Source organism: Leptidea sinapis, chromosome 1, assembly GCF_905404315.1.
Source record: "Leptidea sinapis chromosome 1, ilLepSina1.1, whole genome shotgun sequence".
Taxonomy (NCBI): domain Eukaryota; kingdom Metazoa; phylum Arthropoda; class Insecta; order Lepidoptera; family Pieridae; genus Leptidea; species Leptidea sinapis.
In genome coordinates, this window is record NC_066265.1 from 5986346 (window position 1) to 5998738 (window position 12393).

At 33.9% G+C, this 12393-nt stretch overlaps 1 protein-coding gene across 2 annotated transcripts in view; it reads left to right on the forward strand.

Annotated features, from left to right (window-relative positions):
* Nucleotides 1-12393, forward strand: part of LOC126968290 (uncharacterized) — a 185772-nt gene that overhangs the window by 47813 nt on the left and 125566 nt on the right. Inside the window, exon 2 of one of the 2 annotated variants that reach the window (XM_050813194.1) lies at nt 11623-11661. The exons of the other annotated variant lie outside the window; for it this stretch is intronic. The gene's annotated coding sequence lies outside the window, so the exon portion shown is untranslated. The remainder of the gene's footprint in view (nt 1-11622; nt 11662-12393) is intronic. 2 annotated transcript variants of the gene reach the window in all.

The following is a 12393-nucleotide window of genomic DNA, read 5'->3' on the forward strand; positions in this document are numbered from 1 at the left end:
TAGATTAAAAATATTAAATTATCCTTTGTATGTTGTCTATTCAAACACTCTGTTCTCTCAAAACCCGGTAAACATCTTAGCCCGGATGGAGCATCACATTGTATCGCATTGTGGTTAGACAATAGTTTTGTGAGACGGCAGAGGTTAAGACGGAAAGGTTGGGGCGTAATACTAATGAGCTTGGTTAATTGTTATGCATATGAGAGTATACACACACTGTACGAGGGAATGTGTTTCTTTATTTGTTGTTTTAATAATAAGACGACGAAAATAAGAGTAGATTTCACTGACCCAATGCTATTTTAAATGAAATGGTTTATTTTTGTGTTTTGTGCTTAAAAACTTTTATGACAAATATTACTGAAGGTTTATTTCTCACCAGTATCTAATATATATTATATAATATCAAATTTTGTCACTTCATTAAATTATATTAAACTTTACCACCATATTAAAAGAATCCGTACATCGTGTTGGTCTCTGAAGTACCTTTTCAACACTTACTTTGTTTCTAAAAAAATTCTAAAGGAATTAAGTTTTTGAAAATAAATAACTCATATTGATTTATATTAAGCATTTCCAAGGCCAAAAATAATAACATAGTGTTTGCTCTGTAAAAGAGAGCTGTTCATGCTAGAAACTCAAGTAGTCACTCAAAAAAAAATTTAAAGAAATAAATAGTATAACTGTTCATTGTCAGTACATTTATGAAAATTTAATATACCTTCACAAAAATGGTCACCTTTTGGTCTTAATAGTGATTTTCATTATTATAACACTAGAAATAAGGGATTGCTTGTAACTAATTCTAGTAGGCTTCATAAGATACATAATAGCTTTAAGGGTTACACTTTTATAACAAAGTCCCAGCCACTGTGTAGGCATTATCTTTAAATAAATTTAAATGTTTCATGAAAAAATGGCTCTATCGTAAATCCTACTAATGAATACTAATCCACAGCTGAATATCTAAGTGATCGGACAGTCTGGGAGTAGATTATGATTATTTGACAGTACAATATTGTATATTCTATTAAAAAGAGCGCATAAAAAATAATGCTGGGAAAGTTTCATGCGCCGCTTCTTCTCTATCAGAGCGCCATTTGTTTCCTATATAATGCCATATTTAAAATGAATCAATTTTTAGAAAATAAACACCCTTCCACGACAAATAATATATGCTTAAAATCAATATAAAGTTTAACTTTACGTCTAATAAAACTTAAAGTTTATTATTCTTAATTTCAACAGTGAGAGTATCTAAGTGTACTTACGTACTTATATTACATAATGATAATGTAATTATAATTATCAAATTTTTGAACAGGTTTCAGATACTAAGCGGATGTTGATGTTTATGTAATGTTTCAATATTATCATTATTACTAGCTGACCCGGCAAACGTTGTTTTGCCATATAAAGTATAATCCACGTGATAGTTTTATAAGTAATAAAATATTGCCTATATTATAGCCTGTACATCATTTTGTTCTATTGTCAATAGTTTTTGCAGCGCACGCAAAAATAGGTTTTCGATTTTACACCTTGTGTTACAAAATAGCCATTTTATTACGAATCCCTAATTTTGAATAAAAAAAAACATAGCCTATAGCCTTCCTTGATAAATGGACTACCCAACACTGAAAGAATCATTCAAATCGGACCAGTAGTACCAGAGATTAGCGCGTTCAAACAAACAAACAAACACTGCAGCTTTATAATATTAGTTATTATTGTATTGGGTACTTAAAAATCAATAGCATTTCAATGGTACTTTGATTCGTCTAATAAGCTTTTAACAATTATTTTATGAAAATAAGGGACGAGACGAGCAGGACGTTGAGCTGATGTTAATTGATACGCCCTGCCCATTACTATGCAGTGCCGCTCAGGTTTATTGAAAATCCCCAAAACTCTGAGCGGCACTTCAATTGCGCCCGTCACCTCGAGACATAACATGCTAAGTCTCATTTTCCCAGTAATTTCACTAGCTACGGCTCCCTTCAGACCGAAATAGAATAATGTTTACACATAACTGCTTTACGGGAGAAAAAGGGGCCGCTGTGGTACCCATAATCTAGCCGGCATCCTGTGCAAAGGAGCCTCTCACTGGTAAACAACTACTGCCTCCCACTGCTTCCCATTAACGCTAAATTTAATGTTTAGTATCGAGTTTGCCTGTTGGATTGTATGTCTGTAGTTAGTGAGACGAAAGTCGAAACTAAAATCAACTATTAATGATGGGTAATAAACAGATTTAAGCACAATTTTGGTCACAATTTGAAGAAAGGTGAATGAATAGCCACACTTTTCTGTGACAGCGGTACGTGCTCGATCTCAGCTCCAACGGGAAAATATCCATTCCTTTATTAAATAAGGTTTTTACAATTCTCTTAATAACCTCAGAATTAACAGTTATTTGGGCCCATAATTTTACTCAAACTACTCAAGGAGTTCTTTTTACTATTATTTTAAATAGTGTTTTTGCCTACGGTAGGTACCCTAGGTCACCCCAAGGGACCACAATTCCTCCACTTTAGATTTTCACTGTAGCTTTCTGCACCTGTCGCCTTTGAAGTGCTTTCAAGGTCGTTAGTGTGTCTAGCAAGTCAGGGGGTCGTTGTATTACACAGAGCTCGTTTATGTGACAGTGACCGAGACATGTGATATCTACATAATATATAAACATTTACCCCTATTTCTGCTGGTCACATTTCATTCAACTTTTTTTAATGTTTTCTAATATTTCATCGAAAGTTCATACATTTAATTCATTCACTATAAACTTTTTAAATGTAACCTTAGCCTCAGGTTTATTTGAAATAATTGTAAGTTGTTTGGCAGTGAGAGACAGATCGCACAGTCCCAGTTTTAGATAATAAATTAATTCCTTTCTTCCTGAACAACGTCTATCGGGTTAGTTGGTATACGATACCTAAAATACATCATATATATTAAGAGGGGTTTAAAAAGATATAGTAATATTTAAAGAGAGAAAAAAAAACAAAACGCCACAAGTTAGGATATCAGCCCCACCATCTGGATGCGTGGCGGTCCTCCACAGTGCGGTTTTCAAGGAGCTTTCTTCCACGTACTACAAAGCTGTGGAAAACCTCCTTGTGCGGTGTTTCCGGGACGATACGACATGGGTACCTTCAAAAAAAGCGCGTGCGCCTTCCTTAAAGTCCGGCAACGCTCCTGTGATTTCTCTGGTGTTGCAAGAATCGCTTACATTGGGCGGCGGTGATTACTTAACACCAGGTGACCTGTACGCTCGTTTGTCCTCCTTTTCAATAAAAAAACAATTCTTGAGGTCATCTGGGTATGAAAAGAGAATGGATTATTCAGGGCGTATAGTTAGGAAGTATTGGGGAAGGCTAAAAGGCGTGCAATCTTCGCTTAGATCAATTATCACGAAAAAACACGGTCAAATGCGATTGACAAACGCACACGAAGTTCTGTATCATCGACAAGATTGTAACACTTATTTTATACGTTATAAAATAAAATAACAGAGGGCGCTGTAACAAAATATAAAAATATGTTTTGAATAATTGAATTTTGTCGAAAAGCCTAGCCGGAAAAAAAGTCGTCCATTGGTTACACACAACCAGTTATAGTTATTTTAGTATTTAATAATAGTTCAAGTACCATAGTGTACGATTTTAAAAAAGCAATACTATAGTTCAATAAAGAAGAGGCAAAACATATTCCATGGATGCTAAAATTTGATGGTAACTTTCCGTGTTTGATCTAATTCCAGCCTCCGGATTCTAACAGGTCCCCTCTCACCACGAACTAAAACACACCCACAATCTGAAGGTGGTGCGAGTCTTCAAAGAACTTTCGTACGTTTAACGAGACTATGGAATGAACTTCAAATTAAAATATTTTTATTCAATTCTTCTCTGTGCGGTGTTTCAAAGTCAACTTGAAATGAGTAATTTACTCATTTCAAGTACATTTCATTACTCTAGTAAACAATTAAGTATTAAAGAAAACTCATATATGAATGGTTGCCACGTTTGTACTACTCTGAGATGGAAAATTTACTAAACATTATAAGATAAAAGAATCATGCTCACCATCAACATAATTATGCATGTTTTCATGATTTGTAAATTTTACTTCTAGAGAATACTGACTGATATTGTGCATAAATTTTTCGATATTTTTTGCGCTTTAAAACCTGTATATAGTACAGGTCTCGACCTAGTTTAGGATCAGCGTATCTAACCTACTTAATTTAAGATAATACCCTCACTTCTGGGATATTTATTAAATGTTAATTAGTACAAAAATTAATGGACGATACAGGATTCAATTCTACACCTCCCGGGCTACATCCCAGATAACTTAGCCGATCGACTGCTACTACAAACCGTATAGCCCAGTGGTTAGTGACTCTTCCTACAGAGCTGTAGGTCCCGGGTTCAAATCCCGATAGGTGCATTTTTTTTTATAAGAATATGGATGTTTGTTTCCGAGTCATGGATGATTATATGTATTTATGTATGCTTAAGTAAGTATATATTGTATTAAATATATCGTTGCACAAGCTTCTCCCAGTTTGGGGCAAGATAATCTGTGTTATCATTATTGTTTTTATTTATATCTATAAATTTTAAGGCAAAGGAAAATAATTGTAAACTTATATTTAAGTCTAGTGTTTCCAAATAAATTATTATTTTTGTTATCGCTCACGAAATTTTTCCTGTTGATTATAAATAAAAACGAAATTCCCCGAGGGCAGAATGTCATAATTTATAAATAACAGATAATAGTTTAATAGTGTTATGTAACATTGCAATATAACGTATGTTACATAATATCAATCAGATGTAATCACTGGTAAGATAATAACTGAGTTCACAATTAGAATTCACCATACGTCTGAGTTCAACGCCTCTAGACCACAATGCTATGTACACCTGTCTAAGTCATGAGATATGACATGTAAAATGTTAATAGCTTTCGTCTTTGTATTAATTATCTTCGTGTAATCTTTATATTTTCATTGCTTCAGTTTTATTTCAATTAAGAATGATTTCATATGGTCTTGTTATAAAATAAGATTCCATAGATACTTTGTTATAACCCTCACTTCTGGGCATAGTATACAAATTTAATTTGTACCAATATTGATGGACGATGCGGGAATCAAACTTGTGCATCTCGGGCTACGTGCCAGCACTCTTACCAAGCGTCCGCCACCGTCGAGCCACAACCCGAGAGTTGAATAAACAAACATATCAAGATTAACGGCTTTAACCAGAGAGCGCACCTCTCGAAACTAGCGAAACTCTCTAAGAAAAAAGTGATTCACTCGATGGTATGAAACCTGCACTCATTGATAGATGACGGCTATAATCTTGTAAAAAACGGATTTAGCCTAAATCCACTACGTTTTACGCAACTGTTCGCTTTCAAACTTAGCCGGATTATACTTCGTCGCTAATCGCCATACTTTAATTACCACAGAACAGGTAAAAGACATTTAAACTGTTCTGTGGTACATCCTCTTTGGGTGCGGGTTCGTATCTGTAGCATCGTCCATAAATTTAGCTACAATTGAGGTTTTGTGGATTTTTTTATACTTTCTGATAAAACTATCTAAGTATAAAATTTTTTAAATTATATATTTATTTTTCCATTTGTGGTTCTAGTTCTTCCAATATCATAAGTTGTTTGATGAAACCATTGAGCGAGTCTCCCTTAGTCAACTCGAGCCAACGTTACGCGAACAAGCGTCACATAGCCAAGTGTGATAGATCAATGTCATTCAATATCCATAGTCAGCGCGACTAAAAAACCATTAATAACCTGCCAAATTATACTTTACATGCAAATCTCACGGGAACAAAGAGACAGGAAACAATTTGATTTCAAGTAATTTCGATAACACTTACACGTGCTAATAGTGAACAGATATAAATATTTGTAAACACGTAATACGATATCCGCTATGCGTTTCTGACTTGCATCCGGTGTCAGTGCTCTGGATTATAAAGAAATTCTTACGTAAGCCAACCTTAATGTTTTTTAATAACTTTCCGTACTCGATCACGCGTTAAATGAAAGTAACGTGTAGTTTTTTGTTTGAGTATTTTCTGTTTTGGTATGTATGTTTAGAATAGACTAAAAGAAATTGAACAAATGTTAACAAATCATTACGTTGTGAACTTTTATTAAGTGATAAATTAAACAATTGTAATATTAACAAAATATTATTAACTGATTTTAATATACAAATGATTTAAGTTTTCTTTAGTATTAATTCCGCCAATATTTGTTTTTAAAACAATTCGACACGTGTTTCGCCTCTACACGAGGCATCCTCAGGACGTGTTGTCTCGCCAAAATCTGGTACGAGACTCAATCAGAATTGTTTTAAAAACAAATATTGGTGGAATTAACACTAAAGAAAACTTAAATCATTTGTATAATTATGGATTTCCGCAAAGTAACGCCTAATTCAATACTTTTTTTTTTTATTTTAATATAGTGAACTACTTGTGACCTAGAAGTACTCCATTGTAATAGTTTTTCGGTAATATGTTATTTTAATTGAAGTATACTTTACTTGATTATATCATATATATCTGTAAGCTTCATAATAATTGCATGCTGTATCTGCCTTAAAAGAATTTAGAATTTACTTTAGAATTAATTTTGTAGTTTATTTATGATAATAAGGAACGAGACGAGCAGGACGTTCAGCTGATGCTAATTGATACGCCCTGCACATTACAATGGTGTGCCGCTCAGGATTCTCGAAAAACCCAAAAATTCTCAGCACTACAATTGCGCTCGTCAACTTGAGACATAAGATGTTAAGTCTCATTTGCCCCGGGAACTTCACTAGCTACGGCGCCTTTCTGACCGAAACACAGTAATGTTTACACATTACTGCTTCACGGCAGAAATAGGCGCCGATGTGGTACCCATAATCTAGCTCCTGTGCAACGGAGCCTCCCACTGGTATAATTATTAGTATTGTTGCTTGTATTAAAGTAATTATCAGTGGTGGGTTGAATAAATAAATAAATAACTGAAAATGGAAAAAGTCTTTTGGGACAGATCGTAAGGCTGTATGCAGATTGTTGAAAAGTTTTGCCAACAAAGCGAATTGTACATAAATTGTCTCCACCTCCTTGACTTTCATCGGCTTCAGAGATGTCCCAAAAACATATCCGGCCATTGAACAGGGGTTTTAGGCTGAGATCTACGCAGCGTACTTAGACATTGCTCAGACTTCACTTACATAGAATTCAGCTAAATGTAAGCTTAGCTTAATCTTTGATTTCGTTTTTCTAGTCATTTGACAGCTGAAATATGCATACCTTAAGCTAAGACAGCGCAATGCAAAAGTCTAGTTCGCGTGAGAAACTTATGTGGTTGACTGATAGGTCAGCAGGCATTAAGCGAGATTTTAATTTTTAACAGTCGCATTTAAGGGAAGTTTTAAGTTTGCCACAACTAAGTGCTGGAATGACTTGCCACCACCAGTAAGATCACTAAAATCATCGTTTAAAAATAAATTATAAAACTTATATTTTAACAACACAAAAACAATTAAAATAATCATTCCAGCACTTAGACCGTACGTCCTTGCTGCCTACAGGCAGCGGTTGTGTTTTTGTAAAACTGCTTTTGATTTGTTGTCTTACTGTTTTCCTGTTTATTTTTATTTGTATTTCGTTTATTTTAGTTAGTGTTTTTTTTGTTTCTCATCATATTTTAATTTTAATTGGTTAGTAAATTGATTGATAACTGGACCAAGCTGTATCCGTGATGACACCCGAGTAAGGCTCCCACTGAAAACCAGCGAAGCAGCTTGCTGTAGCACAATGCTGAGTGAGAGACCTGTATTTGATCATATACAACAATTATTGTTGTTTTTATTTTAGATTTAGTATTGTTTTATTGTATATATTTTTTGTCAATTTTATTTTAGTGTTTTAAGCTGTGTGATCGAATAAAATAATTTTCTATCTTTCTTTCTTTTATCACAACACTCAGCAAAGTTTTACGTGAGTAAAGTCTGAGCAAAGTCTACATAGTATAGATCTCAGGCTAAGAGATATTATTAGGTTATTGATCTAGTAACTAAATTTTATTTGTTTTATGTAATTTTCCTCACACCCAATATCAAAATTAGACGACCCCTATAGCCCAGTGGTTGGTGACCCTGTCTACTGAGCTAGAGGTCCCGGGTTCGGATCCCGGTAGGTGCAATCATTTTTCATGATGAATATGAATGTTTGTTCCTGAGTCATAGATGTTTATTTGTATTTATGTATGTATATTAGTATATTGTTTAAATTTATCATTGTCTTGCACCCATAGTACAGGCTATGCCTAGTTATGGGCTAGGTAATTTGTGTAAGAGTGTGTCAATATTATTATTGTTGTTATTTATGTACAAAAATTCCCATAATGTGCGTCTTTAGGTCCTCTTTAGCGCTCTAACCACTAGAATTCGGATGACACATGATCTATAACGGCCGTTTCCAATAACGTATCTCTAGTTACGGATACATTACTATCACCATTTAATGACAAGATCGTATATATCCATAGTTATGTCCAATATAGTTATAGTCCAATGCTTTATGTCGATAGGTTATTGAAATGTAAGTTAACGTAAAAGGATAGATTTGTCTACCTTAAGTAAGTTAAACTAAGGATAGATGAGTTATTGACAACGTCCGTAAATCTTTATAAATCGTTTGTTATCTGCAGTAGATAAGTATATCTTCTACAGTAGATAAGGTAGGTTGTCAAATAATGTAATAAAGAGTAAATTATTCATTAAAATACGCTGTAAATTAATTGCGCATACGCGTTAATTTAATATAATAGGTAGCTATTTTTATATACTTTGATATTCTCACAAAAAGAGACATTCTGAGATTTTCATTTCTGAGATAAAGAACATGTTAAATTTGTTCTATTTCTATTATGACAGTAAGTAGAATATTGTGTTCTTAAACCTTTTCATTATAAAACCACCTGAAGAGGTTAATTATTGTTAATTGACCTATTTAGGTGGTATTATAATGAAAGGTTTAAGTATCAAAGTTGACAAGGTACAATTCTAATATTTTAATTCCCACACATTTTAGTAATATCTTACAAATTTAACAGAATAACGTAACAAACAGCATTTATATACGTTGTGTGGTATTTATGTTTGGGATATTCGGTAATAAACATTACCTACCGGTGAATTAACTTGTCATTATTAATGTTCGTAGTAATATATTGCATTAAATGTCCGTTTTATAATAACTTCTCAATACACACGTGGTGTTTCTCAAAAATACAAAACCAGTTTGATCGCCTCTTACTTTTGATCATTTCACTTTCATTGGATGTAATACTGCATTACGTATATACGAGTACAAACTCATTTAAGAGGCATAAATAATATTGATTCCATTACAATTGCTTTTGATGTCTTTTCTTACACTACCACCGCTTCGGAAACAAATGGCGCTCTGAGAAGAAGCCGCGCAAGAAACCCTCCGTTCCTTCTTCCCACAGCGTTATTTATTTGCCCTCTTTTTAATAAAATATACAATATTGTACTCTCATTGCTGTTGCTATAAAATAATCATAATCTAGTCCCGGGCTGTCCGATCACTTAGACTTAGCTGTGGAGCAGTAGGATTTACGACAGAGCCCTTTTTTAATATAACATTTAAATTTTTATAGATAATGCCTAAAAGTGTATATTTTTCCTCTAAATCTATTATGTATCTTATGAAGCCTACTAGAATTAGTTATAAACAATCTCTTATTTCTAGTGTTATAATAATCAAAATCATAAATCATCAAAAATAAAACTGAAAACATTTAAAATTATTTATAGATATTGCCTGAAAAGTGGCTGAGACTTTATTTTAAAGAGGCCCGTAGTTTAAGCACTGTAAGGTTATCACACATAGAGATGTTAGCATGTTATCCTTCCTGTCATATGTTCCTCCACAGTGCGGTTTTCAAGGAACTTTCTTCCACGTAATACAAAGCTGTGGAATTTAATGTATGTTCATAGGCACATAAGTGAATTTGCGAGAAACTGTCATAACCATAATGTTAGCACCAGGAACAGACATAAGCTTATAACGCCTACAACTCGACTAAGTCGAGTTAGCAAGTCTTTAGTGGGGCGATGTATATGCTTTTACAACAGGTTCCCAGAAAATGTTCAAAACAAAAGTATTACGTTATTCAAAAGAATTGTTAAAAAACGTTTGTGTGGTAAAGGTTACTATAACATTAATGACTTTCTTAATGATGCCACAGATTGGGAGTGGAGCGACCGTCCTCAGGCTATTAAATAATAAGTTTAATTGTACAATGTTACTTTGTAAATGTTACTTTAATTGGAAAACATATTTTTGATGAAAAAAAAAGCCCGCTGAGTTTGTTGCGCCCATTCTTCTCAGGCCAGAGGCATTTATTTTAGAATGGGTGTTAGTTTTTTGACTTTCAATAAATGATGTCACATCCTATTTTGAATAAAAATATTTGAATTTGAATGAGGTTCATTGTGCGCAGTTTCAACGACGGTACTACATGGGTTCCTTGGAAACTATAAATAGAACCTTAAAAAAAAGCGCGTGCACCTTTTTAAAGGCTGGCAACGCTCATGTGATACTTCTGCTGCTGCAAGAGAATATGAGTGGCGGTGATCACTTAACATCAGGTGTCCCGCTCGTTTTTCCTCTTCCGTAAAACAATCCTTATTAGCAGAGCTAGTCTTGGGAGCTTTATATATCTTTTTAAAGGACAGTAATGGCAAAAGAAATAGAGGCAGACAAAGCAAAAGATGGGAAGAAGACTTCAAGAAAGTGGCTGGTCCGATATGGACCCGTTTAGCGAGAGACAGGAATACGTGGAAATCTTTAGAGGCCTTTGTCGATAGACAAGCTGTCCTAAACAAACATCCAGTTGCCGATAGTTCAAATAATAGAATAGATTAAATCAATTAAGTGTTTAGTAAGTAGGCATATATATACTAATTGTAAGGAAAAGCAGCAATAAAGGCTATTTTTTTTTAATGGCGTCGGTTGGTCCAGTGTTGCAATAGAGTATGGGTGGCATGACATGACTCGCGTCCTCATCTTTCACAAATAGGGCGTTAACTTCTGTGTAAACACCAATTTTGACGAGACCATTTGCCAATACAACCTACTCAAGGTTTATCAGTACGTATTTCTGTAACGTTTATTGTTAATGTGTATTAGTAAGTAAGCATATCTTTATTTGGAACAAACACTACAAGTACATGGAAACACAAAATATTTCAACAAAATATAATGTGAAAAAAATTTAAAAAACCTATATGAAAATATAAATACCTATAATTTATATGCGTAATCTAATTAAAACTAATATACAACAGGAACAAATGAAAAAACTAAAATAAATCAAAAAGGTGTTGGCAGTGTTTTCTCTGAAAAAGGTTTGCTACTGAGCATATTAGTTGGGTTATAACCCAACACACTACCTGCGTTATTTCTTAATGTAAAATTACTATTTATGTGATGAAGAGTAAGAGGTAAATAATCAATATATGTATTATGTATTAATTTATCTTTTTTTTATTTACAGATACAAACGCGATATTTGCAAGTCTTTTTGTGATTTAAGGTAAGAATATGCTTAAGATATAGTCCTTCCAAGTGTTCTTACAAACATTCTTTTGCTCGATCGTTGACCCTTCTCTGATATGAACCCTTGACTGTCCGTGTGTTAAGTTAAAATCAAATTAAAGGATATTTAGCATTAAATATTTCTGTAGCCACTTGATTTCTGTATAAAGTGGACATTCCAACAGCTACTCCTCAATAGCTAGAGCATTAATATCATATGGATGTATGGAGTTCCTCTACAGTGCGTTTATCAGGAAACTTTCTTCCACATACACACAAGCTGTGGAATGAGCTTCCTTGTGCCGTGTTTCTCGCTCGAATAAGATGGGTACCTTCAAAACACGCGTGTTCATCTTTGTAAAAAGCCGGCAACGCTCCTGTGGTGTGCTGTTGCAGGATAATCAAATTAAAACAAATGATACGAGGTATCAAGTTCATTTTTGAAGCACTTCTTTGATTAATCAAAACATAATATTTGATACTAATCTAGTCTAAGTCTAGGCGCGGAGAATGTTCAAAGTACTATCTTCGCGCCTCAATAAGGCTACTGGAAACCCAAGCGCTGGCAGTTATTTCGGTCAACGGATCAGCCTTGCTATCCAACGCGGTAATGCTGCCAGTATTCTTGGTACGCTTCCACGTAATGATAGTTTTAATTTTATGTAGTCGTAGTATTGTAAATATAGTTATAAGATTTGTTTTGTTTGAATAATAAATACATTTAAGAGTT